This window comes from Carassius gibelio, chromosome A1 (genome assembly GCF_023724105.1).
Source record: "Carassius gibelio isolate Cgi1373 ecotype wild population from Czech Republic chromosome A1, carGib1.2-hapl.c, whole genome shotgun sequence".
Taxonomy (NCBI): Eukaryota; Metazoa; Chordata; class Actinopteri; order Cypriniformes; family Cyprinidae; genus Carassius; species Carassius gibelio.
The window spans coordinates 33,241,431-33,268,573 of record NC_068371.1 but is presented as its reverse complement, the minus strand read 5'-3'; the positions used below and the strand labels follow the sequence as shown (position 1 = coordinate 33,268,573).

Here is a 27,143-nt window from a genome sequence, read left to right as displayed (position 1 = left end):
GGTATTCCTGATGGAAGTGTTTCTATTATCGGATTAATTCTGTTGAAGGGATAGTTCACCCAAAAAGATGATGTTGTCATAATTTACTCTCCCTCAATTTGTCCCAAACCTGTACGAGTTTCTTTCTTCTGTTGAACACAAAAGATATTTTAAGTGAAGTGACGTGACATTCAGCCAAGTATTAAAGAGTGTTGGTTAACGCATTTAAAGGTTGCCATTGACTTTGCATAGTATACTTTTTTTCCTACCATGGAGGTCAATGGCAACTTTCAACTGTCTGTTAACCAACATTCATTAGAATATCTTTTGTGTTCAACAGAAGAAAGAAACTCGTACAGGTTTGGGACAACTTGAGGGCGAGTACATTATGACAACATCATCTTTTTGGGTGAACTATCCCTTTAATATTGATGTAAGTGTTGCTTTTATTTTTTTTTATGGTTTAATGAGTGGTAATGAGTGTGACTGCAAATGGCTGGTATGCACCAGGAACAAAGTAAGATGTCATTTCTCTTACGGCTATCGTATTTTACATGTAATCTACTTGAATACTAAGATGGATGAAATGTTTCATAAGGTTTAATCATTTCCCTTATGGCTACTTTACAGTTTTTAATTTTTGCAATCTACTGGAATATTAAAATGGATAAAATGTTTCAAAGGTTGATTTTAGACTTTGTCTAATGTTTAATTGACAAATAAATGTTTAATAAAAAATGTGTTTCTTTCTTTATTTGGTTTTATTATATTAATTGTAAAGGGTAAATAGTGTAAAAAAAAAAGTGAATGCAACATTTTGATAATTTATAGTCCAATATTAAGTTAAATTCACTTTTACATGTAGTAAACATAGCACATTTGTTTGGTTAAATTTCATCCAATATTTCAATTATATCTACTCAATATTTTTTGTTTATTTTACATAGAATTTCAGTTGTGGTGTTTTATAATTATGATTATATCTAATTTTATTTCTCATATAAAGTTATTCAGTTATTCAGATTTACTTAATTTTTTTACTTACAATTACTCAATTCAGTTATTCAGATTTACTTAATTTTTTTTACTTACAATTACTCAATTTAAACAGTATATTTCATTGATTTCACAGCTTTAAAATTTACTCAATTTTTTTGAGTGTAAAAATGTTTCACCAAAAAAATTGAGTAAATGATAGTTAAACTTTTTACAGTGTAGGCTATCTGAAATTGTAATGAAAGTAATTATTTCGTTTTCTTTCGATTATTAAACTATTATTTCTGATTCTGCTTCAGATTAATAGCGCTTTGCGCATATCTGAGAACTGATGTCTGTGTGTTTCAGACCCTGGCTGGCTGTGCACTGAAGTGTATATGACAATAAAGTAGTCAATCTCAATGTATTTATTTTTAAAATGTATTTTAAATAGGCCTATAGGCTCATAGGTTTTTTGTCAAAAAAAAAAAAAATAAATCACAGCACCCCCTGTTCAAAATTACTTCCCGCAGCCCTGTGTTTCTGTACCTGTATAAACCACAACATTAAATCAGTTTTACTGGAAGTTTTCGAGTATTGGCTTATCTTTATGCGGAAGTACCATGCATATGGTCAATTGGTTACCAGGCAATGTAACATGTCCTTCAGCTGACAAAGGCTCGCCATCTATTCTCTTGTCATGCGTGTCTTCTCCATGTACACACACATATAACGATTCACAGGAGAAATGTATCATGTCAAACTTTTTAACTGGAACATAAAACCTGACCTGCACAACAGAACATATTAATCCATGATACAAATAAAGCGCTATACACAAAACCGTAAAGCACAATTCAAATTGCTGAAAATGGTGGCAGAACAGGCATTTTGTACTCGCTTCTTCAGTGTTTTATACAATTACATTTTATTATAAACGGCATACATTAATACTTCATTAATATCAGTTGTTTAATTAGCTTTTGCTATGTGTTAATGGCAGACTCCTGTTCTAATCAGCAGATAACGTTAAAGTAATGAGATCAACAACTCACCAACAGATATAGTTACTTCACCCAAAATGGTTTGGGATGTAGCTCAGAATCAGTATCATTATTTCTTCCTTTTTAGCGTCTTTCAATAAACTTTTAACAAGTTAAACAACATTAATCACTCGATTTCTCAGTTTCCTCACCTGACCGTTACCGTTCAAATTATGCACGCTACAGTGTCACGCGCACTACATTCGGATTTCTTAAAGGGGAAGCGTCACGACAATACCATTATAGATGTTTGTGTTTCTATGAATTATCACATGCAATACATTTTAACTTATTCGGATATTATATCATTTCAAATATTTGCCTTACTGTATTATGAATTTCATTTTTTTTATATTTGTGTATATGTAGGCTGCATTTTTATGGGTTACAAGTACACACACACACACACACACACACACACTCACAGTCAATCACACACATACACACAGTCACAGTCACTCACACACATACTCACACATTCACACACACACACACACACACACACACACACACACACACACAGTCACAGTCACTCACACACATACACACACACACACACACACACACACATCAGCTAAACAAAATGTCATCCTTTTTAGTGTTTTATGTTATGTAGATCTGTTTCTATTTTAAAATTATTTATTTTATAAATATTTAATTTTTCTGATGTAATTCCATTTTAGTAAATCCTTTGTTTTGATTTGTTTTTGATATACATATTTAACATTTTTATGATTGAATTCCTTTTTAGTGTTTTATTTCATACAAAATTATGAATATATTATTACATAACATTTTTATGATTAAAAAATGTACGTATTTTCATTTTGATTCCTTTATATTATATTTGAGGTTTTTTACATTTGCGTATTTATATTAATATTATTTAATTTGACATTTTATGATTTATTTTAGTAAATTTTTTATTCTATTGTTTTATTATAAAATAAAGTATTTCTTTACATTTTATTTAATTTTTATATTATTATTATTATTATTATTATTATTATTATTATTATTATAATTTGTTAAATTTTTTAAAAGTTGTATTAAATTTTTTTTGTGTGTGTATTATTATTATTATTATTATTATTATTATTATTATTATTATTATTATTATTTTTGTAAGTGATTTATTTCAGATGTTTTTATGTTAAATTATGTTCATTTAAAATTTTCATGGACATTTTTAATTAACTCCGTTTTGGGAACCCTGCTTTAACTTCACAACAGTTTTATCTCATTAATCACAAATGTCATATCTAACAGTGTTTTTAATCTCTTGACCACCTTATTAAAAACAAAAGTGCATTTTGTCTTGTAAACTTGTCTTCCTTTCTCTGTCAGTCCTCCATCGCAGCGTAAACCATCCTCAGGATTGGCTCCGCCTCCTGGCCGTCCCCCTGCAGTGTGAGGCCCCACCCCTGGTCCCCCAGCTCCACCTCCTCTTAACCCCTCCCCTGCGTTTGGAGCTCCGCCCGTTCCATTCAGGCCCGGCCTGCCTAGCACTAATGCTTTCAGGAGTGGCTCGCTGGAGGCTCCGCCCCCTCATGTGCCATCTCGCCCCGCCCGCGTGCCACCCGCTCTGCTGCCCGGCATACCCAGGTACAGCTGACAATAGTGAAGGCTCATGAATATTAATTAGGTCATATATCCATGCCTGTATCCTATTAAATATTCATGAGCCAAAATAAATAATAGGCTAATCACTGTATTATTTTTTTTCTTCAGTTAAGTGATTGATCTGGTTGTAATATTTTTATCATTTAATTGTTTGTTTAAATTTGATAGAAAATTGAATATTTAAAAATTTACATTATACTGTACAAAAAAGAAATACAGGATTAATATATTTCTGTTACATGTTAAACCATACTTTTATTTTGACAGGTTACCATGAAGTTTCTGTGTCTATACAGTATGATGATGCTAATTTTCTCAAATGAAACGTAAAATTCTGTAAAGTGACTCTCACAGCAGCTCTGGAGATTAAATTTTTGTGTTCATACCGTCATATAGTGAGACGCAGAGGCCGGATATCACAGAGAGCGTCAAGTGTACTCCAGCATTTGTCTAGTAAACAAAACCGCATTTCTGCCGTTCATACATACATGAATGGCATGTATGTATCCACAGACACTAGTTCATATCGCGATTTTAATTGTGGCAGACCTACTTTCATTTTTTTTCATCCAAAATTGACAAATTCTGAGTTAATAATGTTTTTAAGAATGGACTCCATGATCCCGTCTGCATTTTCGCAGAAACCATATGGCCTTAGAAATATAACCCCACTTCAGAGCATTTTTGCTTGCCCTGTGTGTTGTTTGAACGAGTTGCAGGGGTGACATCACGTCACAGGGTCTTTTTTTCTTTCTCTGTAGTGTATGTGCCCAGATGCTTTCTCAGGTACCGAAATTTGGCACCGATTGATTTAAAGTCAATTGGTACTCTGTAGTACCGACGCAATTTGGTCGGTACCCAACCCCTAAGGAGGAAAAAGGTTTTGCAAACGGTGGAATCTGGAGCAAGGCCCAGGCTCGCTGATGGCTCTAATGACTGTTTCGGAGGGTTAGATGTACAAGAGTAAAGCTGTGCTTTGTTCATTAACTGGGAAAACTGTACGTGTGCATTAATCAGCGCTTGTCTCAGCACCAAAATTTCTGCTTTTTGCAGGAATGGTTGGTGTGGCTGAGACAAAAGAGGACGCTGGTGAGTGAAATGAATGTCTTTCTGGTGGGGCTAGCGAGGTCATCGGCATCTTGAACGTGTGAGCTGAAGGAAGGGTGACCTGGTGTGGAAGGAGTAGCTTTGGGGCCAGTGGGTTGCGATGGGGATCCAAACTTATCAGAGCTGATGACAATCTCTCACAACACTGAGCAGTGAGATTACAGCCAGCAAGACTGAAAGAGACAAGAACACACACATCAGCAGTCAGATCATCTACAGACACACAGTCAAATCTGCTGAATCCTCCTTGCCCCCATGTGGTACCCTCCTGGGATCTCGCCATGAAGGAGGAGCCCTTCGAACCTCTGCAGTCAGTAGAGCTTATGTTTCTGAAATAAATAAATAAATAAACCTTGAATAAAAAAAATAATTACAATGCAATTTCCTGAAGCTGCTTAATTAATCATCTCTGTTCCCCTCAAATAATAAACTCTCTGATCCATCAGTAATTATAATCTTAATCTTTCATTCTTCACTCGTGTCTTTCTGAGTTTCTTCTCCAGTGTTTCTGGTTCTTCAGAAACTCATGACTGACTCTCTATTCCACATCGATCACATCAGGATCCTGCTGGATGTGTATTTATTGGTTTGAGTGTTTTATGAAGCTTGCTGTGCTCAACACTGAATCTTGTTCAGATATTTTCCTCTTTGCTGCTTGTTTTCGCTCTCCTCACTTCTCCTGCTTCTGGCTGCTTCAGTCTGAAGAGCAGATATAAACAGCACAACAAAGTCTGAAAGCTTGAGTTTGAAGCACATGCAGCTTCTTCATTCAAGCGTTTGCGGCTGAATCATGAGCAGCACTTCTGTAGTCTAACACTGATCCAATCAATGCTGTATGAATATTGTTGACTGCAGATCTCCTCGCTCCCCATTCTGACCCTGTTAGACGTCTCCTTACGTTCACAATCTTTCTGCATTTACTGTCTCATGAAGATCTTCATTCCACGCTAACTTTACATCAAACCTCACACCCAGAAACTTTCACATCTTTATCTGTGTTTCAGTGCCTCTCCTGATCAACAGTAGTGTTTGGGGTTTTTGATTTCAGTTTGTGCTTTATAGTGAGATGTGTGATTGGATTTTAATGTGCAAACACAAAGTGCGGCTGTCAATCATTGAGGGAATTCAGCTTGTTTTGCTGAGATAATAGTTGTGTTTCATTGGGCCCACACACTATATTATTCTGTCTTCCTATATTCTTCATCCTCACCAGAGGGAGCCGGCTGTAAATGTAAGAAAAATATAGTTTTTTAAACATTTATAAACCGTAATCTGCAGCTTCCGGTCGGTCAAGCAGTCGCGTTCATGACACCGCATTCGAGGAAAAAGGTAAGCTCCAGGGAGAAAAGTGACGAACACAGAAGCACAGAGAAGAAAGCACTTAGTAGTTTTATAATATAATATAATATAATATAATATATAGTAGTTATATAGTTTACTGGCTGTAATTTAAAGTGATGACTTGTTACCTTCTTGCAACAGGGCTGAAGATGTTTTAACCAGTTTTTGTAGCACATGGTACCCATGGTTTAACTCTAGTAACCATGTATTTTTGTTGTTGTTTTTTAACTACGGTATAAACATTTAATTGTTGTAAGGTACAGGGTATATCCAGGGGTAAAGGTGAGCTGAAGCCCATCAGAGTGTAGTTGACTGTCACATATTCTCTATTTTGTTTTACTTTAATTACTATTAAGATCTTGTTTGTTATTTTCCAGTACCTGTGTACGTTTTTTAATCCTTTGAGGTTTTATTATTTATTGTTTCACCATATCACAGTGTTGGCAACTCTTACAGATTTGCCGTGAAACATTGCCGTGACAGAGAGTCCTCACAGGAGTCCTTATTTTTTTATATTTGGTTAAATATAAGCTTTATGCAACACTTCTTTACATTATGCAAACTTGACATGTATTAACAGTTTTTTGTAATGTATTTTTCTCTAATTGTGATCACAGGTGAAAACTGCATCAGAGGGGATGAATTTTCTGCTCCTTCATTTACTGCAGGGCAACTTTGAAAGCATGCAAAAGATCTTCAGACATTCATCGACTCCTGCCCACAGCTGAAAGAAAACAATGGACAGTATGAAGAGGACAAACAGACTGTTTACTATTAAAAACTAATTTAGAACATGATTTGTTTGTTTGTTTGTTTGTTTTTTTACTGTTCTTTGTACTTAGTAGAAGTCTTTGTAAATATCTTTTGTTTTTTCTTTTTTTTTTGTATTCTAGTTCTGTTCTTGACAAATTTCTGTTAAACTTTTGTTAAATAATAATAAAAAAAAAAAATGTTTGTTAACGCAAGGTCTATGGACCTTGCATTTAACGATGTAATACAGTTCCTTGTTAATAACTTTGAAACATATCTATTGGAGCATAAGAAAAAGTGTTTAATGTTACACAAGACATCACTTAAAACTTTATGGTTTGCACAGTAGTCCAGAAAAATGTTGTAATTTTATTCTACTTGCCTCAAACCACATACAGAAGCCCAAAGTGCTCCAGCAGCACTACAGCGCTCAAAAAAAAAAAAAAAAAAAAAAAAAAAACTCAATCCTGCGCTAAATATCATGTGTTGTGTATTATGATGTTGTGTTTCTATGTTCTATCCTGGGAGCAGCTGGAAACAGCTAATAGTTGTCCACTCTATTACACCTCGACGGTACAATGCTGCTGAGATCAACATATGCAGCACTCTTTCATCAAGTACATTTTCATACGCAAACTTCTAAACCAAATCATAGCAGAAACTCATTACATCATTTCTCCATGCCTTCAGCTGTTCAGTAATCTCCATGATCCCACAGAAAGAAACACTAGTAAATACTAGACCATATATTCTTAAGAAAACTGTGCTAAAACATTTTATAAAGACTATGGTGGTTTTTAACTTTACTATAATTACTAAATTATGCTATAGTACACTACAGTTTACTATTTGTATCAATGTCTTGTAAGATACATATTGTAATAATACAATAAGTACCCATTATGTAGTGTAAAAAATATAATGCATCATATATTTTGTGTCATTACAACAAGGCAGCTTGTTCTAAATCATAATATTGTTGCCTAACAGGTCATGCAGACCATGTAATCTTAGAATAGTTACACATGAAATATTACTTTTGAAATACTAACAGTGTAATTACTTTTAATATTCCAAGTCATTACCTTTTTATCCCTCAAATGTTGCACATTGTTTTTGTTTAAATACACGTTCGTTCAGTTATGCTTATGTGTAAAATTGCAGTCTGTGTGTCATAAATATCACGTAATTTCAGAACTGTGCCCTTTAGTTATAAAATACTTACAGTATAAATGCTTTATGATTTTGCAGGTTATAAAACGCTTATTCCCCAAACGTTGCATATTGTTCCCTTATACCTACGAGTAGGTACTGAGGAGGTACTCTATAGTTACATGGTAAATTATGTTTAATTACACGCTACATTGCGGGCTGTAATCTAAAGCGTTACCCTTAGTTTTTATACAGACACCATTTGGTCAGTTAGGAGTGCTGGAAGAATATCAACTAAAGTATTATGAATATCAACAGATTCAGAGATCAGCCAAAAGTCTATATGAGAGAAATGAGAAGCACAATTTGTGCTGCAGAGCACAAATACAGTGTGACACTACTTTACCATGGTAAAATCACTGTAATTTATGTCCATCCTCAAGAAGTGTACTGTATTTCTTTATCAACAGCAACAAAGACAAATAACAAGAGTTAGATTTAAGAATAATATTGAACTGTCACCTGCGACAGCTTTATAAAGGAGTCCTGATGACTGAAGATGCTCCTGACAACAATCTGCTGCTGAACACAAAAAACTATATCATAACTGATCATAACGTTGCTTGTTCCCTTCATTTTTCTCTGCCATACTCCCAGCCAACTGATAGGCAGCTTGGAGCTCACGTTTCATGTTTTTGACATACCTCAAATAGGTTTTTGTGGAGGTCCCGTCACCTGAGACCCCAAGGTGTTTACTCCATTTAATTTTGTCTTGTGTTTCCAAAGCTCCAAGCATGTCAAGAAGAGTTCTATTAAAACGCTCAGGCTGTGGATCACCCTGAGGGTGGTAGGGAGTGGTTCTGGATTTCTTTATGCCAAGCATGCTCAACAGTTCATGGATAAGGCGACTTTCAAAATCCCTGCCTTGATCTGAGTGCATCCTTCTTGGCAGACCATAGTGGACAAAGTACTGTTCCCACAGAACCTTAGCGACAGTCGATGCCTTTTGATCTTTAGTTGCAAAAGCTTTAGCATATCTCGTGTAATGATCTGTAACTACAAGCACATTGCAGATATTTCTGGAGTCAGGCTCAATCGTCAGAAAATCCATACAGACAAGATCCATTGGTCCATCAGTGTTAAGATGGGACAACTCAGCAACTCTCTTAGGCAGCGTCTTTCTCTGAATACACCTCGGACCTTTCAATCTGAACTTTCATGCGGGGCCAGTAAAACCTCTCTCGTATCAGGCCATATGTCTTGTCAAACCCCAAATGGCCCGATTTGTCATGCAACGACTGGAGCACAGTTGTTCTGAACTCTTGTGGGAGCAACAGCTGCCGTCAAGCTGGTTTGTTTGGTGGATGGCTCGTTATATACAACACAGAGTCTCTGACCATTAGCTTCTCCCACTCTTTTAACAACAGAGACACATCAGGATGTTTTTCTTTGTTGGAGTGATTAGCACTTTTCTGAATGAAAGCACGCCACACTTCTCCAATGCACGGGTCTTCCTGCTGAGAATTTGAGATTTCTGCTGCGCTCAATTTGGGCAACTGCTGAGTATTCAAAAATTACAAGTTGCAATAGGCTCTGGGCACAGCGTCTTTTGATGAGCCCATGAGATCTAGCACTCTGCACCGGCGACAGTGAGGTACTCTGACTTTGGACATGTGACAGACAGCTTGGACTGTGGTGGCAAGCAGTGTTTTGGGTTGGCGATTGCCAGCACAGGCGCCTCTGTAAGACTTATCTTTAAAGCCTCAAAAGCTTTCTCACAGTCTTTGTCCCACCTAGCCCCAAAAGTCTCAGAAGGATGGTACCAATCTTTTGTTGCTGTGCCTGCTTGTGCTTACCTCTGCTCTTTGATGTCTTTATTTTTCTTTGCCTCTTTCCCTGTCTTCCCAGCCACAATACAACCCTGAAGCAACTGGTTGAGTGGATAACAGACTCGGGAGAAATCTTTTACAAAACGTCTGTAATATCCACAGAAACCAAGGAAGGAACGAAGAGCAGTGATATTTTCTGGGCGTGGCCATGATTTCACAGCTTCAATCTTTGCCCGGTCTGTAGCAAAGCCATTTCTAGACACAATGTGGCCAAGGTACACTGAAAACCCTAATAAGTTGACTGAACTAAATTTATTGAGTAAACTTGTTGCCTCAATTTAATTGAGTAATGGAGTCTCCCAAAACTTACATTTTTAAGTTTATTTAACTTGACGGTTTTGTAGACTACCTAAATCCCTCAGAGGTTTAAATGTTGATACTTGATTCATTTGAAGTCACCATTGTGGTGGAAAGTGTTTGGTTTAGTTGGGATCTTGGTCCAGTTACTTCTTGGGTTAATTTGTCTCTTGCTGCTGTATTGGTGTATTTTAAAACGCTGTTTTTGTGGTGAGAAAAGACAAATTTAAATGAGCTCAGGTGTTATTTGATGTTTTTTGTTGTTGAGAAAGTCATCACATAATACGTATTTGAGATCATAAAATAAGTTTTGTTTGATATTTTTAACAGGCACCAGGAGTAAAATACTTATTTTAAAGATGGACGAAATGAATGCGTTTGAAATAATTTGAGTAAAAGAATCAATTAAGTACTCACACACACAGACTTCTAGATTTAGCATATGCATCACAATAATGGTGACAAACAGAAGAGCTCCATAGCACAAACTCATCCTTATTTTCCAGCCTTTTTTGTTCTGATTGTCACCATTGATGTGATGCATATCCAAAATCTTGATGTCTGTTTGTGACGACGTGATCGGTTTTCTAAAAGTAAGTACATTGTTTTATCTACAAAGTTTATATCCATAAAAGTATATCCATAGTTGCAGCAATACATTTTATTTTACTATAATTAGTCACCATTACAAGCAAGATATGTGTATGTTAGATCTCAACTCTCTTTGCCACAGTAACAGTGTTTTACAACACAAGTTACAGCAGCAAGAGACAAGCTTACACCAACGAAGAGCTGATAACACCTGAGCTCTTTTAAACTTTGTCTTTCTTCACCACAAAAACAGCATTTTAAAATATACTGTCATAGCAGCAAGAGACAAGCGAACATAAGAAGTATCTGGACCAAGATCCCAACTAAACCAAACATTTTCCACCACAATGGTGACTTCAAATGAATCAAGTATGCACATTTAAACCTCTGTTAATTCTGAATAAGAGCTTCTCTAGATGTCTGACAGAAATAAAGTGACAGAACCTTGTAAGGAGGATATGTGAACGTCTATATCGGATGTACAGAAGACATAAAAAACATTTTAAAAAGACGTCATAAAAACATTCTCTCCTCAGTGGATGTCTTTTCAATGTCTGCAAAGACAAAAATACTTTCTTTTTTTTTACAGTGCAGTATAGGGTTTACTGTATTTTCATAAATATTGTGACAGTTTGTCAAAAGGTCAAAGTTTAAATATGCTGTTATTTGTTTTACTTCAGTGTGCTGTCAAAAATAAGAACATAATTTTCAGTTAAATTTACATGTTGAGTTATATATATATATAAGTTGTACTTAAATATATAAGTACACTTGAAATTAGTACCAAGTTAAGTGAACATTATTGTTTAAGTACATTAAATTAGCATCAAGTTTGGTGAACTGAGTGATTTAAGTACAATCTACAAAACCGTCAAGTTAAATAAACTTAAATATGTAAGTTTTGGGGGACTCCATTACTCAATTAAATTGAGGCAACAATTTTACTCAATAATTTTAGTTCATTCAACTTATTAGGGTTTTCGATCTAAAGAGTTAAGCAGTAACTTTAGCTGCCATGTTCTTTCTCTCAAAGGAAAACGATTGGGCCACTTCATCAAATACTTAAGTTGTCGTTTCAATAATCATCTCAAAATCATTTGTTCAAAGGATTTAAATTAACATATTTCACCAGTAGAAATCATGCAAAACAACTTTATATCTACATAATTTTAGTCAGTGAACATAGTACACAAAGAAAAACTTCCTCTTGAATTGTAGTTCAGCAACCAAACAGACCAAAAGGACAAATTTTGTAACCCACCAATCAGTGCTTTTGTTCTCTTGTTGCTAGGCAGAATTTCTCCCATGGCCAATCACATTAAAGGAAGAACAGAGTGACGTTGAGTTTTTCGAAAGGATTACTCATGATTTTGAGCTCACAACACTTGAAATCATAAGTTTATGCATTTTTAAGGTAAATTAGTTAAATTAACTTATATTTTTAAGTGACAGGGCCAAAATGCAAAATTTTAAGTAATGTTTAGTCAACATTACTTGATTTAAGTCAAGGCTACATTAGGGTTTACAGTGTATCAGTATTATTGTTGTTAAAACTATTAAGCAAAATGTTATTAATTGACTATGACTATAATCATAATATTATTTTATATTATATTATATTTATTGTACAAAATAATATATATTATAAAATAAAATGAAATATAATACAATATGTATTATAATATAATATTACATTGTATTAATTATATTACTGTTGTTTTTAAATAAAAATAAACAAGATTTGTTATATGTTTCTGTAAAATTAAAAAGCAAGTATTATTAAGCAAGAAATAATATATTATTTTATTTATACAACTTTGTGTATTTTATTTATAGTATGACTGTAAATATTAAATTATTATTATACCGGTTTTGCGTATTTTTTATTTTTTTTGTCCTCTCTTTTCCTCTTACAGTGTTTGTTGAATCTTCACCAAAATTGGTTCAGGTCACACACAGACAAAGACAAAACCACACAGATTGAGTTACTGGATTTTATTCTCCAGAAAAGCCTTAACAGTTTTGCTGGTGGAGACACCAAACAGGAAGTGAGTCATTATCTCTGCAGAGCTTTTGTCTATTGACACACACTCTTTCTTGAGGATGTCATGCACATGTGTAGTGCCACCTACTGGTAAAAAGTTATAAAGCGATCAAATCTGCTCAGTGAGTCATTCAGTATCCCATTGGAGGTTTAACCATGTAGATGCTGCTTGCATCTGTGTTTCTTAATGATTCCTTACATGAGTCCTCAGGTGAAAGTGTCGTTGAGGCCGTGTTTCAGTCGACTGATTTCCATGACTGTAAAATGTCTTTGTGATTTTTCGTAACAGGCATTGGAGACCAAGAGGGTCACGAAGAGCCCGAGGAACCACAGTACGGTGATCAGTCAGACCATCTACTGGAGAGAAGGGCTGCTAGTCACCTTCGACGGCGGATATCTGAGGTTAGCAAGGGTTTGTTTCTGGCTTTCAGATTAAGATTCAACATTTCTCTCATTGAATTCATCCGCTGTTGTTAGTTTCAACTAAAAACATGCTTTTGTTCTTTGAAATTAAAATATTATTATAAAATAAATGTTACTAAATAAACAATAAAAAGTAAAAAAAGAAAAAAGTGAGAATGTATTTTCTGAGAAAAAGCATGAATGTCATATTTGATGTAAAACGACTGAAAAACAGACAAACAAATAAATAAATAATGATAAAAAAAATAAAAGAAACTTTATTATGATGAAAAATCTAAATGTTGCTTTGACGACTAACTGAAATGAAATGAATGAAAGCTAAATATGAAATACAAAAAAAGTATTAAACATTACAAAGCACAACAAAACTTAAACTAAAATTACATTGAAAATCTGAAAATAAAAGCCAACTCAAAATAATAATAAATACTATAATAGTAGATTAATGACAGTAAAATAATGTTGTATCTTGTTCGTATTTTGCTGCAGAGCATTATGGGATTCGCTCCTCTGCAAAGGACACATGTGTTTATGATAAACGATTAATAAATATTACTAAATAAGCAATGAAACAGTTACTATTTCATACCATTTCTGAGAAAATATATATAAATATATAGATGTATAGCGAGTGTTAAAATAAACATAATAATACAAAATAATAAAGATAACATTGCAACTTCTCAAATATGAGTTGAAACTATAGTAGTATCTGATAAGAAGAGAGTGAGTGTGTTTCTCCTCCACAGCGTGGAGTCGTCTGACCTGAACTGGAAGAAGAAGAAAAGCGGAGGCATCAAGATTATCTGTCAGTCGGAGACCAGGGATTTCTCAGCGATGGTGAACGCTCTCATAGAGCAGTGGTTTCCTGGTGAGGACGCCTCTAGATGTTGTACATCTCCTGCTGGGTGTGATACATACACTCCACTGAATGCATGAGCTGATCAGATGTTCACCTTCAGTGCAATGCAGTGCAGCATTTATACAGAACGTGCATCTTCTGGACATCCAATCAGCTTCAAATGGGGAACAGAGAGTCTTAACTACCTGCTTTTATAGTAATATTATTTCAACAATGATTAGACAGGACCCGTAGTATTCAAAAACAGCACTAGACTGAGATGATGAAACAGTTTTGATGCAAAACAGAAGTACCAACATCACTTGTGAACATAAGACGGAAATCAAAGCCGTGTCACGATGAACGTGATGATGTCTTGAGAAACATCCTAAACCCATAACCGTAGGTTATTAATATGGATGTGCAGCTGTTTGTTGCAGCATGGTGTTAATGTTGCACTGTGGGAGTTTACAGTATTAACACGCTGTCAGTCAGACAAACATCACACACACACTGGGATCATGAGTGATTCATTAGTCCACAGAAAGCCTGTTAATGACAGCACACACCTGCTCCAGCAGCACTTCACATGTGACACCGCACACAATGTCTGTGGAGAAACAAACTCACTGCTGCTGAGATTATTAGCACATGCATGCAATTCTGATTGTGTGTGTGTGGCTTTCACTGGAGATATTCTACTACACACACACTTCAGATATATGGATTTTCTCACTAAGTGCTTAAAAGTCTTTTTTTGTCATTTATAGATTTTTTGTCATTATTTAAAATCAATTATTATTATTATTATTATTATTATAGATTTATTTTTCAGCCTTTTGACAAAACTGAATATATAGCTCAATATATATATATATATATATATATGTATTTAATTTATTATTATTATTAGTAATAGTATTATTGATGGCTTAAACGAGTGGTTTGTTTACTTATTACTTTATGGTAATTGTTTATTATTATTATTATTATTTGTATTTTTTAAGTCTTTTAACTAAACAAAAAATACATCTTAATATATATATTTTTTTTCAGAAATTACATAAAAGGGTGATTTTATACTATATTATATATTTATTTATTTTTCATTTTTTATATTTTTTCATTCTTTATTTCTTTATGTTTAAGCCTCGTGACAACATTTAATATACATCATGATATTTATATATTTATTCAGATATGGCTTAAAAGAGTATTTTTATAGTAATTGAATTTAATAGTTTTATTATTTTCTATTTTAATTGTTTTTTTATTATTATTATCATGTATTATTAGTTTAATTTTCAGCCTTTTTTACAACATTAATTATTCATCTTGATGTCTTTGCTCAGAGAGAGGCTTTATATATATATATATATATATATATATATATATATATATATAGTAATATTATTTATTAATTGTTTGTTTGGCATTTTTATATAGTTTTATTTCAGCAAGATTTCTTTTGAAGCAGTCACTATAAATAAAAGTAGATTCTTTTTATTTTAATAATCATTCAAATCTGCCTTTTTCTCTGGAGCCCTTTTGATGAAGCCATGATTAATGTCTTTTTAAATGGACATGAGCAGCATGCATTTCTGATTAGCATGCACATGATGTTCAGTGTTTGTCCAGCGATGACGGGGAGTGAGAGCGACGGCTCTCGTCTCATTGAGCAGTATGCTCCCTGTCCGTACTGCAGCTCTGGGCCCCGAGGGTCCGACCCAATGCCTCTGTCCCGCTCCAGATACAGCAGCATCCACTACTTCAACATGGAGGACTGCGTCCTGGCAGCCGTGGACCAGGAGCACATCACCTGCCCCAAACACCCCAAACCCGTCCCGCTACAGGAGCGGGTGCCCGAGCTCTTCATGACCCACTTCCCGTCACGGTATGAGAACAGTTACACTTTTAACCGTCTCTTGACCTTTTTTTACATTGTCACACCAGTTACGGTGTGTATAAAGTGATGAAAACCAGCTAAAAACCACAAAACAAGATCACAGATCAAATACAATGCTCATAAAGGCAGAAGTAATTCCTGTTGTTTTCCCACCAAAATGATGTCACTTCCTGGAGGGTGATGTCATAAAGGAACCAGTTTTTGTCAGTTAGCGGGATGGAGAGTGATATTGAGGACGCAGGAACAGCTTATAAATGATTCACAGTTAGATTTAGAAATTAAGAAAGTGCTGAAATGTTTCAGTTGCAAGAAGAAGAAGAATAAAACTGTCAAATGAATCTCATCCTACCATTTTCCAGATCACATGGTTTTAATGTGACAAAAGCCAGCTAAAAACCACAAATCATCACAGGATCCATCAAATTCAAATCTAATATTAGTGTTGTCATTTCCTGGAGGAACGACCTGTAAATGGATTCAAAATTCGACTTGTTCCATTCAAGTATGGAAACTGCAATATTTCATAGGAAATTGTCTGGGTTTTTTTTTTTTGGTAATAGAATAAAAGTAATAGTATCTTTTGGTTTGCATCCATCTAGTCACAAATAAAAAGTAAAAATAATTGTATTTCATGCATTTAATACATGCATTTAATTACACTTACTTAATATTAATATTAATCTTTTTGCATTGAATTACCAGCTAAACTATATTTATTTTTGTTTATTATTATATTATATTATAATCTATGTCTATATCCATTTGTCTATATCTATGCAACCCAGACATGTAAACAATAGTATATATTTATATATATAAGTGACTTCCAATGTTTCTTGGGAAATTATATCCAAAGCAACTCTAGCTGAAACATGTTCACGTTCCACTTTAATGGAAAAAATGTAGGGCAAGACTTGATTTTATTAGAAGTGAAGTAAAGATGCTTTTGTAAAATTGCCATGAATTTATAAATCTGATAAGTTGTTCAAATTGAAATCAGGAACGTGTTAAGAATGGGCTGATTTGGATTTCACATTGACTTTTAATAAAAAATAAAGTAGTATTATATAACAGTAGCTCTGTTCTTAAGTCAAGTGAGCTAAGTAAACAGCACTTGTAGACTGCAAATTTATGCTGAATTACTAATTAACTCATTTTTTGATCATGCAACCCCATGTATTTATACATACAAATATTAAATAAGTATAAAATTAGTTTAAGTATTGATATATTATAGGGAATTAAGTATTATTATTTTTTTATTTATTTTTTTTTACTTTTTTTAGTTATCGCTGTTGAACATTTGCAGGAAAAATTGTCAAAAGAAAATTGTGTAATGCAATTAAAATTACAATTATATATTTATATACACGATCATTATTGATAACTTATAATTTATAATTATAGAAAAATATAAATGGCTCCATTTTCTATTGATACTTTTCAACTGTGAAGAAAAAACAAATAATATTTACTTAATTATAATAGTAATACCAATATTATGTAGGCAATACTAATATAACGCTTAAAATATGTGTACATGTAACTATTCATATTTAAAAAAATCTGAACTTAGTATATGTAATAAAAAAGTAAATGAATAAAAAATGACAAAACATGACAACAGAAAATATAAATGAAAACTATAACAGTATATAAATAATAAAAATGTCAGACTTATCAGATAGTTGTATATTTGAATAATCATCACCAATCTGAAGTATTTTGTTTGCTGTTTTATTAAAAAAAGGCATTCTTGTGTGCTTATGATGTGACTTTTGAGTTTTTAAAATGTAAAGATGACAAACCATTCATTTTATGAAATCTTTAATTGAATGCACTTTCCAAAAACTGGAATGATATTCACGATGATTAAATCTCCTGCTGAATTTGCAGGAAAAATAACAATATTCTGGTCAGATTTTGGTCACCGATGCACAAATAACCCGGTTTAAATACTTATGGTTGAAGAATAAGATGGAAAAATTGCTGATGCAGTTGTTAGTCTGAATAAATAAAGTTGATCTGCAAGTAAACATGTCAAAACAAGTTAAAGCTCATTAGGACTGGAATTACTGTACGTCTCTTCAAAGAGAAAGTTGAAAGGTCACGGTTTGTGAGTAAAGCAATTAGCTGAACCTCATTAGTAATTCCACACTGTATTAGAAACATATTCCCGTTTTGTTCCTACATCACTGAAATCAGACCACATAAGTGCACGCTGTTACTAAACGAACGACTCAACAGTCGGCAGAAAAACATTACACGCTCAAATATTGTTTCATCTTAATTATGTAGTAGAAACACGTGTTGTCATTGCTCTCTGTCTGTGAGAGAAACAGACTGAGGTTACTGTTCGCCGCTCCTCAGGCTCTCAGTACGTGCCGCTGGGTCACATGCTCACCTTCAGATCGTCACAGGCCTGGCGTATCTGCACAAGAACAACATCATCTTCTGCCACCTCAAGTCTGACAACATCCTGGTGTGGTCTCTGGAGCTGGACGACTCTGTGAACGACTACGGCATCTCGCGCCAGTCCTTCCACGAGGGCACACCTGGGTACCAGGCTCCTGAGATCCGGCCCGGGATCGTCTATGATGAGAAGGTACAGAGAGGCTCAAACTGATCTGATGCCCCCCAGCATCTGCTTACTGCCTCCATTCACACTCAATTCAGATTCAGAGGATAAATGCTTTCTCAATATCTAGTCTTTAAACTCCCGTCGTGGTCATTTAAAGACTGTTAACCCTTAGCTTTCACACTGATCCCAGAAAGTGATGTTAATATGACTACATGCAAAGTACTGTTATGATGGAGACATTTCAATGTTGTGCATAACTAGAAAAAAAAGACACATTATTTATTAAATCATTTATATAAACATCACATTTCTGCTTTGAAGCTCTACAGTGCATTTTATTTTGTGTTTTATAATTGCATTTATTGATTTGACAGACACAGTTTGATGTTTCTCCTATTATTGAGCCCCATAAATATGCCCTCTATATACCGTTATAAAATGATTTAATATTTAAAATTGGCTTTTATTTTTAAATTCAGTTTTGGTTTTAATAAGTCTATGATGCACTTTTATCATTTTAGTTGTTTCATGTATTTATAAATATTTCTATTTAATTTCCCTTTATTTTTAGTGTAGCATTTGATTTGATTTTAGCTTTATTTCAATTACCAAAATTATTTGTAATAGTTTATGCTGATATGTTCAGCTTTCATTTTATTTTTATTTCATTATAAGTTTTAGAAATTTTGTTAGGGATTTTTATTATTATTATTATTATTTTTATTATTATAGTTTTTTCCTTAGATGTAATTTATTTTAGTATCTTAAACCTGTTTATATGAATTAGCTGTTATTTTTTATTTTATTTTTATTTTTTTAAATCAAAATTTTCTTTTTAAGTTTTATTTCAATTACCAAAAATTACTTAAGAGTTTTGGTTGCCTTTTACAACACTGACACTATCCAGATTTTAATTGTACTTATTTAATTTTGCATTAGGCATTGGTGTTAAACAATTATTCAGGGTTTTTTTTTTTTTTTGGATCCAGTGTTACTTTTGTGTATATATGATTATATTTATATATATATATATATATATATATATATATATATATATATATATATATATATATATATATATATATATATATATATATATATAGATAAATATAACCATATATTTACAAAATATTTATTTTCATTTAAAAAAAAATATTTTAATTTTTTTTTTTTTTTTGGTGCTTTTGTCATTTACATTTGAAAAATTATATGGTTTTGATGGCTTTGGATTGTTGATTTTGTAGCTGTATTTTATATTTATGTCTAATTATTTATTAAGTTTATTTATTGAGTCTGTGTATATATACATAAATAATATATATATATATATATATATATATATATATATATATATATATATATATATATATATATATATATATATATATATATATATATATAATTATATTTTTTTAACTAATTGTACAGTCCTTTGGTCTACAGTTTAGCCACACAGGGAGATATATATATATATATATATATATAATTTATTATTTTTAATATTTTTTTAGTAATTTTTGTCCTTCAACAAATAAAGAATATTAGAAATGCCTTGGCAAATAACTAAAATAAGTTTTTCTAATGTTTCTATTTTATTTCATCTTTATTTATTTTTATTCTTATAAATGTTCAAGATTATAACCCTGTCCAGCGTTTGTGTAAAATCCTGCTTATTTGATTAAAAAAAAATAAACAATTATATATTTGATTAAAAAAAATATATATAAAAATTGTATATATATATATATATATATATATATATATATATATATATATATATATATATATATATATATATTTAACTGAATTTTGAGGACGTTCTCGGAGATGTCCACTTCCCTCAGATGCGTCTTCCAGAAGATGGAGATGGTGTCAGGAAGAAACTCGATCTGGTTGTTTGAAGCTTTGCAGATTTTCTGAGGGGAAAATGATCCCTGATAACCATCATATGCTGACAAAACATACAGAGCTATTCACTGATAATGCATAAACCTGGCATTCATTTAACCCAAAATCACTTCAGATGCTGCTGAAATTGATGCATGTTTGTCTTGTAGAGGCATCACAATGTTTCACGTGATATGTGCTTTCCTTATGGCCCTGTATGTAAGTGCATGTTGATTATGGAGGCCAGTGGTCAGCAGTGGACGTGTGTGATCACATCCAGAGGACAGGCCCAGGGGTCGGGGAAGCGGCTGAGCTTGTTTCTGCTGATGTTGAGCGAGCTGAGGGCCTTCAGGCAGTGCAGGATGGAGGAGGGCAGCTCTGTCAGGCTGTTGTGGGACACGTCCAGCTCCTGCAGCTTACAGAGGCCGATCCAGTTCATGCCTGCAGCAGAACACACTGTTAGCGCTGTCATGCTAATACAGATGTGTGATGACAGCCTCTCTAACTTAGGTCCAGGCGCGTGCGCCCGATGAAACCGTCTATAGGGCCGTTCCTGAGGTGTGCATGTGCTGTTCACAAGCAGTGTTTCTACATCCACACTTTCTGTCTGTCTCTAACCTCAACATACCTCTGTCAGCTTTAAAGCCTCACAACTACACTATTAGATCCTTTCAGGAGATTTAATGAGATAAAGTCACAACACTTTCAGTAATTAAACTGATTGAATTGCTCTTTTACTAGTGTTGATATCATTATCCATCATAACCAGACCGGGTTTATGCCCAATAGGGATCTTAGAAATAATGTTAGAACTTGTATTTCTTGTATTAGAGTGATCTCAAGTTGAATCTAATTGGCAGAATACATTTGGTAAAGATGATGTTGTTTATTTATTTGTTTCAATGTATCACACTGACACCACCAAAACCCTTTTTTAATAAATAAATAATTACATCTTTCATTTGGGCTGGAGAAAACCCAAGAATAAAAATAAATCTATAGTTTTGCTCTACAAAGGAAGGAGGTTAAACTTCTCTAATATGGAACTGTATCAAACAGCAGCCCAGATGTTTTATATTGATCGTATTATTAATAATACTAATGAAGACCCATGGCTGCTTATCGAAAATCATCAACTACAACCAAATAATGTATTATCCATCTCGTTCTCCAGGAAGAAAGTTGATCATTTTGTTATTTGAAAAAATAAAGATGACCTGGTTTGATATTGAGAGATGGCTCTCTAACATCTGGAGACAGAAATGAGAATTTACACCAGAAACCTGCTTACTCCAAAGTGTAACATTGTAAATAAAAGTGTGATAATATGAAATATCCTATGGGATGGCCATTCATATTTTCCTCATTAGTTTATAAGTAGTAGTACAGAATTGGAAAAACACAGATAGCCCAGGGTTGGATAAATGGAAAAACCTAATGAAATATTACCTAAACATCGAGAAAACTATCAGTGGACAAAAATAAGTCACAAAAATGAGCCCAACGATAGCTTGCTTAACTCAATTTATATTTGATTTATTTATTGTAAATCTAGTATGGCAATGTGAAATTATTTCCCCTTTTCTTTCTAGTTCACTCAAGGAGCACCGCCAGTGTAATGTGTGTGTGTGTGTGTGTTTGGTTTGTCTGTCTTGTCTACTGTCCTTTGTCTTGTTTAAAAATATATATATATATTAAATTAATTATTATTGATTTATTTAGGCATTTATTTATTTTCTGGAAACCAAGTTGACCTGCCTCTCTGTATTTTTTTTATTTTTTGTACTTGCATAATAAAAACAATTCTAAAAAAAAAAAATCTAAGAAACACACAAATCGATCTTTTCTCAAATGATTTATTCCTCAGTTGATTCTCTCTCTCCCTGGTCTCCTACAATAAGAGCTGATTGAGGATTGGTAGAAGATCTTTCTAGTAGGACTTCTCCAACAGTGACTGAATAGAGGCGAGTTCCTGAAGCTGTATCTGTAGAGTCTGTCCTCGTCTTCAAGACTAAAGCTCTCATCAACTGAACTGAATCACTGCAGCTCCTCCTAAAAGAGTCCCAACACAAAACACATAATGTGTAATTACATGATCAGTTCTGTAGCTGAGAACCAGACTCTGATGAACTTGAAGTCTGAGAACAAGGCTCCTTCTGGAAATTATAACCAAATATCACGTCTGGATAGAATCAAGAAAAAGTATTTCCCTCTACAAACAAAACCTGCAATCAATGGGTTTGTTAATATCCACGAAAATCAAACTCACTAACCCTACCTGTTGAATTTGGAAATATTACAACTAGAAAGATGAACAGAAACTGAACACAGAGCAGATGGTGATCAGATTCATCCTCCTGCAGCTCCAAGCTGGAAACAGCACCATATCCTCGACGCTCACGCTTCACTAATAGTATTGTGACAAAATAATATGCATGCAAAAAAACTATCATACTTCTGTGTCTATTCACAATAGAGAGAAAAAAAAACCTTACAGGCAAACAATGCACATTTTTGTCTTTCCAGCTGGGAACAGCATAGAGGTCAACAATATGAATATCTGTCCCTTATAGAGGAAACATAAGTTATTAAACATGCATACATCCAAAAGAAAACTTCTAGAAGAAGATATAATAGTATAAAGCAGCTTCTTCCACAATCTTGAGGCAGACATGTCCGATCTGAAATGAATTACAGAACGATCACATCCCTGTCAAAGCTGCTGTGTGTAACATTATGCATTATCTAGGAATGAGTTTTTTTGTGCAGTAAATGAAGACACATTAGATCCATGCATGTCTTAAACCCAGGCTCCAGAAGTCTTCTCATGTCAGGTCAATTTGGCCTTGCTTTATGATCAGTTCTTCTGATGGACGACTCTTGTCCAACACATACTTTAACTAAAACTAAAGATGGTTTGACAGATGAAGTAATGGTTGACTAAATAAACCCAGTACTAAGCAGTTGATCTTGATTAGGGTCCCAGTCCTTCTCCCAGCTCGCACCTGAACAAGCAGATGATGCTCTACCTGCGTCTGAATGAAGTAGCAGTGTCCTGGAGAAACATCCTCTCTGTTGGTCCATCTGATGATATACACAGCAAAATCCCCAGTGTTAATTTAACACTCTGAGTGTGGATTATATAAACACTGAAGCAGTGTTAAAAGTAACACTGAAGCAGAGTTGAAGTTAATGAGATAATTAAGAAGTTAATTGAGTTATGATTGACCATTATTGAAGACACCTGATGTTAACAAGCAGACTCACCAAATGAGAAAATCACAATTTGTGTGTCACCATTATAGTGGTCAATGTTTGATTTAGCTGGGATCTTGGCTTGTGACTTTTTAAATTAAAAGTGTGTTTGTCAAGCCAAGAGCAAAAATCACTGGGTGTTGATGATTATGTTTTAATGTAATTGTTGCTTGACCTTAATCACTGAACTATTTTACAGTCTCTTCTCTTCTTATGGATCATTATTGATTGTAACAGCTTTGATTATACAACGAAAGAGTCAGTATTTTCTATACATTTTGCAGGCATTTCTTGTGATTCTGTGATTCAGATTTTTTTTTATTAAAGAGTTTTAATTTTAGGCACACACAGATAACAAGAATCAGCGTATGAATCTCAAAAACGGTGACAAACAGCATATCCAGATAAACGGATCTACTCTGAACATCACAAAACTAGATACTAAAAATTCACATAAAAACAGCAAAAATAAAATATAGTTAGAATAAAAAGTTAAAAAGACAGATCAGCTCATAATTTATTCATGCCGCAATGCATGATGGGAGCCATGGATGAGTTTTTATTGGCTACAACATGCTTTTTTGATGGTCACCGTTGTTGTGATGCTCACGCTGATTCTTGATGTCTGTGTGTCTAAACAAAAGAACTCTTTCTTTATGTAGAACTAAGTTTTAAAAGCATGTCGTACTATGGCAAAAAATGCTGGATCACTTTTTTATCCATCTTATTTATGTACACAGTAAAGAAACCTGAACTCAGGCATTCAGGTCAATCCATGACAATTAGTCCAAACCGCAATCAATACCATAAGATTGCCTTTGCTGTGGTCTGTCTGTATGGTGTAACTCAGTTATCACAGCCACACAAAATCTAAAGATAATAACTGAAGGGTCAAGATCCCAACTAAAGCAAACACTGACCACTATAATGGTGACACACAAATTGTGATTTTCTCGTTTGGTGATTCTGCTTGTTAACATCAGGTGTCTTCAATAATGGTCAATCATAACTCAATTAACTTCTTAATTATCTCATTAACTTCAACTCTGCTTCAGTGTTACTTTTAACACTGCTTCAGTGTTTATATAATCCACACTCAGAGTGTTAAATTAACACTGGGGATTTTGCTGTGTACAAACACCTGACCATGGACTACATGCACACAGACTTCTTTAGAGCTTCTGTATAAAGAGAAGCCAGCTCCAAAACTTCTGCTGAAACCTTGTGCTATATATGTGGACCCTCTTGAGACCCTCACAGAAACCTCTCCTGCCTCGTTCTTATCAGAAACTGAGAAATAAAAGAACTGCAATCACCATAAATAATGACAGCAGCATTCTCTTACAGCTTCATTATATTTAATAACACTTAACAACATCATTTTATATGCTGATCCTGTAATCCCAGAAGAGTCTCTAGACATGTAATTATACATTTAAACACTAAGTACACACTATCATGCTAACGATCGGCGGCTAGCTAGTGATGCTAGTTCATAAACAACATTGAAACTGTTTTCTTTAAAAACAACAATAACCCAGATTGATTATTAATGTAAATACTAAACTAGTTTAGGACCAATGAATTCAGTTCATTATTAATGGTATAACAATTAAATAAAGTTGTATCTTTAACTGTAGAAGCTGCTCAATATATTAATAATTCCCTCTTCTAGACTGATTTACTCTGGGCTTATTTAAATGAACACAAAACTTCTGTTACAGAAATACTGCTTCTCTTTGTAACTCAAAGCTTTCAGAGTAAGATGTTAAGAGACTAGTTTGTGATTGAATATAAAGCACTATATGAATGAAACTCAGCAGACAGTGAGGGGAATGATATTTGAGAGACAGCTGTGTGGCTCCTGTCATATAAAGCTGTTGTGCTGCTGGAGAAATAATAAAGCAGAAAAGAGCATCTCTTCAGAAGAAGAGATGCTGATGAAGATGTTCTAGTGATCAAGCAGCAGATTGAAGCTCTGAAGCTCCTGAAAGACTGAATTAGAGCCAGATCAACTGTGTTCAGCAGCGATACTGTGAGTGTTTGGACACAATTCATTTAGTGAATCGAGTGTTAAATCAGCGCAGACAGAAAAATAAAGCAGACGATCAGAGGTGGAGAGTCCAGGGGTCAGAAAGTAAAAGTCCTGCCACATTTTTGCTCCACCCATGAACTCAGCAGCTGATTTCACCAGAGGAGGAAACAAGTCATTCCTTCCAAGTCACAAACTAGTCTCAACTCAAATCCCAAGTCCTCAAAGAGTTAAAGTCAATGAGATAATTAAGAGACTAATTAAATGATGATTGTGCATTACTGATGAACACCTGCCATTATTGTGCGTTACAGAGGATCAGATGCTGATGTTTTATTGGTTAAAATTATGCCACCATCATTGAGATCAGTGTTTGCTTCAGTTGGGCTCTTGACCTTTGGTTTCTTATGTTAGATATTTCTCTGTAAAAGTACATGTGCTGTTATAAAACAGTGCGATCTGTGCTTTGCAGAAAACCGTTACTAGCTCCTTTTACATGATGAAGTAATTATTAGGCATCAGCCTGTTTATTTCCAAAACAATTTTATGTATTTATTATTAACAAATGTTCAGTTTTTAAATAACCTACCTTGTGGAACCGTTGGTTTAATCACTATAATGAATACATTTCCTAATGTATGTAATAAATATACATTTTTTCGAAATCTTTTCCTAATAAGACGCACAGACATCATGACCCAGCATATGAATCTCAACAATGGTGACAATCAACAAAACACTTCAAGTTGAAGTGCATGCTGGGTAACACCATAGTAAAAACTCTTGATTATGCACTGTAGCATGAATAATTATTGTAACCACTGTTGAGGATCATATGATAAGTGCTCATGTCTAAAATCCCGAGCCTGTACAATTTTTTCCCCCAATATTTAAGCATTACAATAATATTTGTTTAATAGGACTTTTTTGTAGTTCAGTAATTGCTGAACATAATTTAACAAACCAAAGAGAGACACCTTCATGAAGTTAATTAAAATGTTTTAGATAAAAAAAGGGCAATTCAGTTTTCTACTTCAAGCTTTTAATTCAGCAATGTGTTAATGTTTACTACGTAACACAACAGCAAGTGTTTAAAAGCAAATTACTTTGAATTATTAAGAGGGTCAAGAGCCCAACTAAAGCAAACACTGATCTCCATGATGGTGGATTCACCACGATTATGGTGACAAAGTTTTTTTTTTTTTTTTTTTTTTTTTTCTTCCAGTTGATTTCATCCAAGGCTGTGCTTAAAGTCAATTGTAGTTCTTGTGTTTCTCTTTTCTTCAGTGATGTTGATTGTTAACAGCAGGTGTTCATCTCTAATGCAGAATTATCATTTAATTAGTCACTTAATTATCTCATTGACTTTAACTCTTTGAGGACTTGGGATTTGACTCAAGACTTGTTTGTGACTTGAAAGGAATGAC

The 27,143-nt window shown here is 33.8% G+C and overlaps 1 protein-coding gene across 1 annotated transcript in view; it reads right to left on the bottom strand.

Annotated features, from left to right (window-relative positions):
• LOC128020811 (NACHT, LRR and PYD domains-containing protein 3) overlaps positions 1-27,143 on the bottom strand; it is a 638,518-nt gene that overhangs the window by 582,481 nt on the left and 28,894 nt on the right. The window lies entirely within an intron of this gene.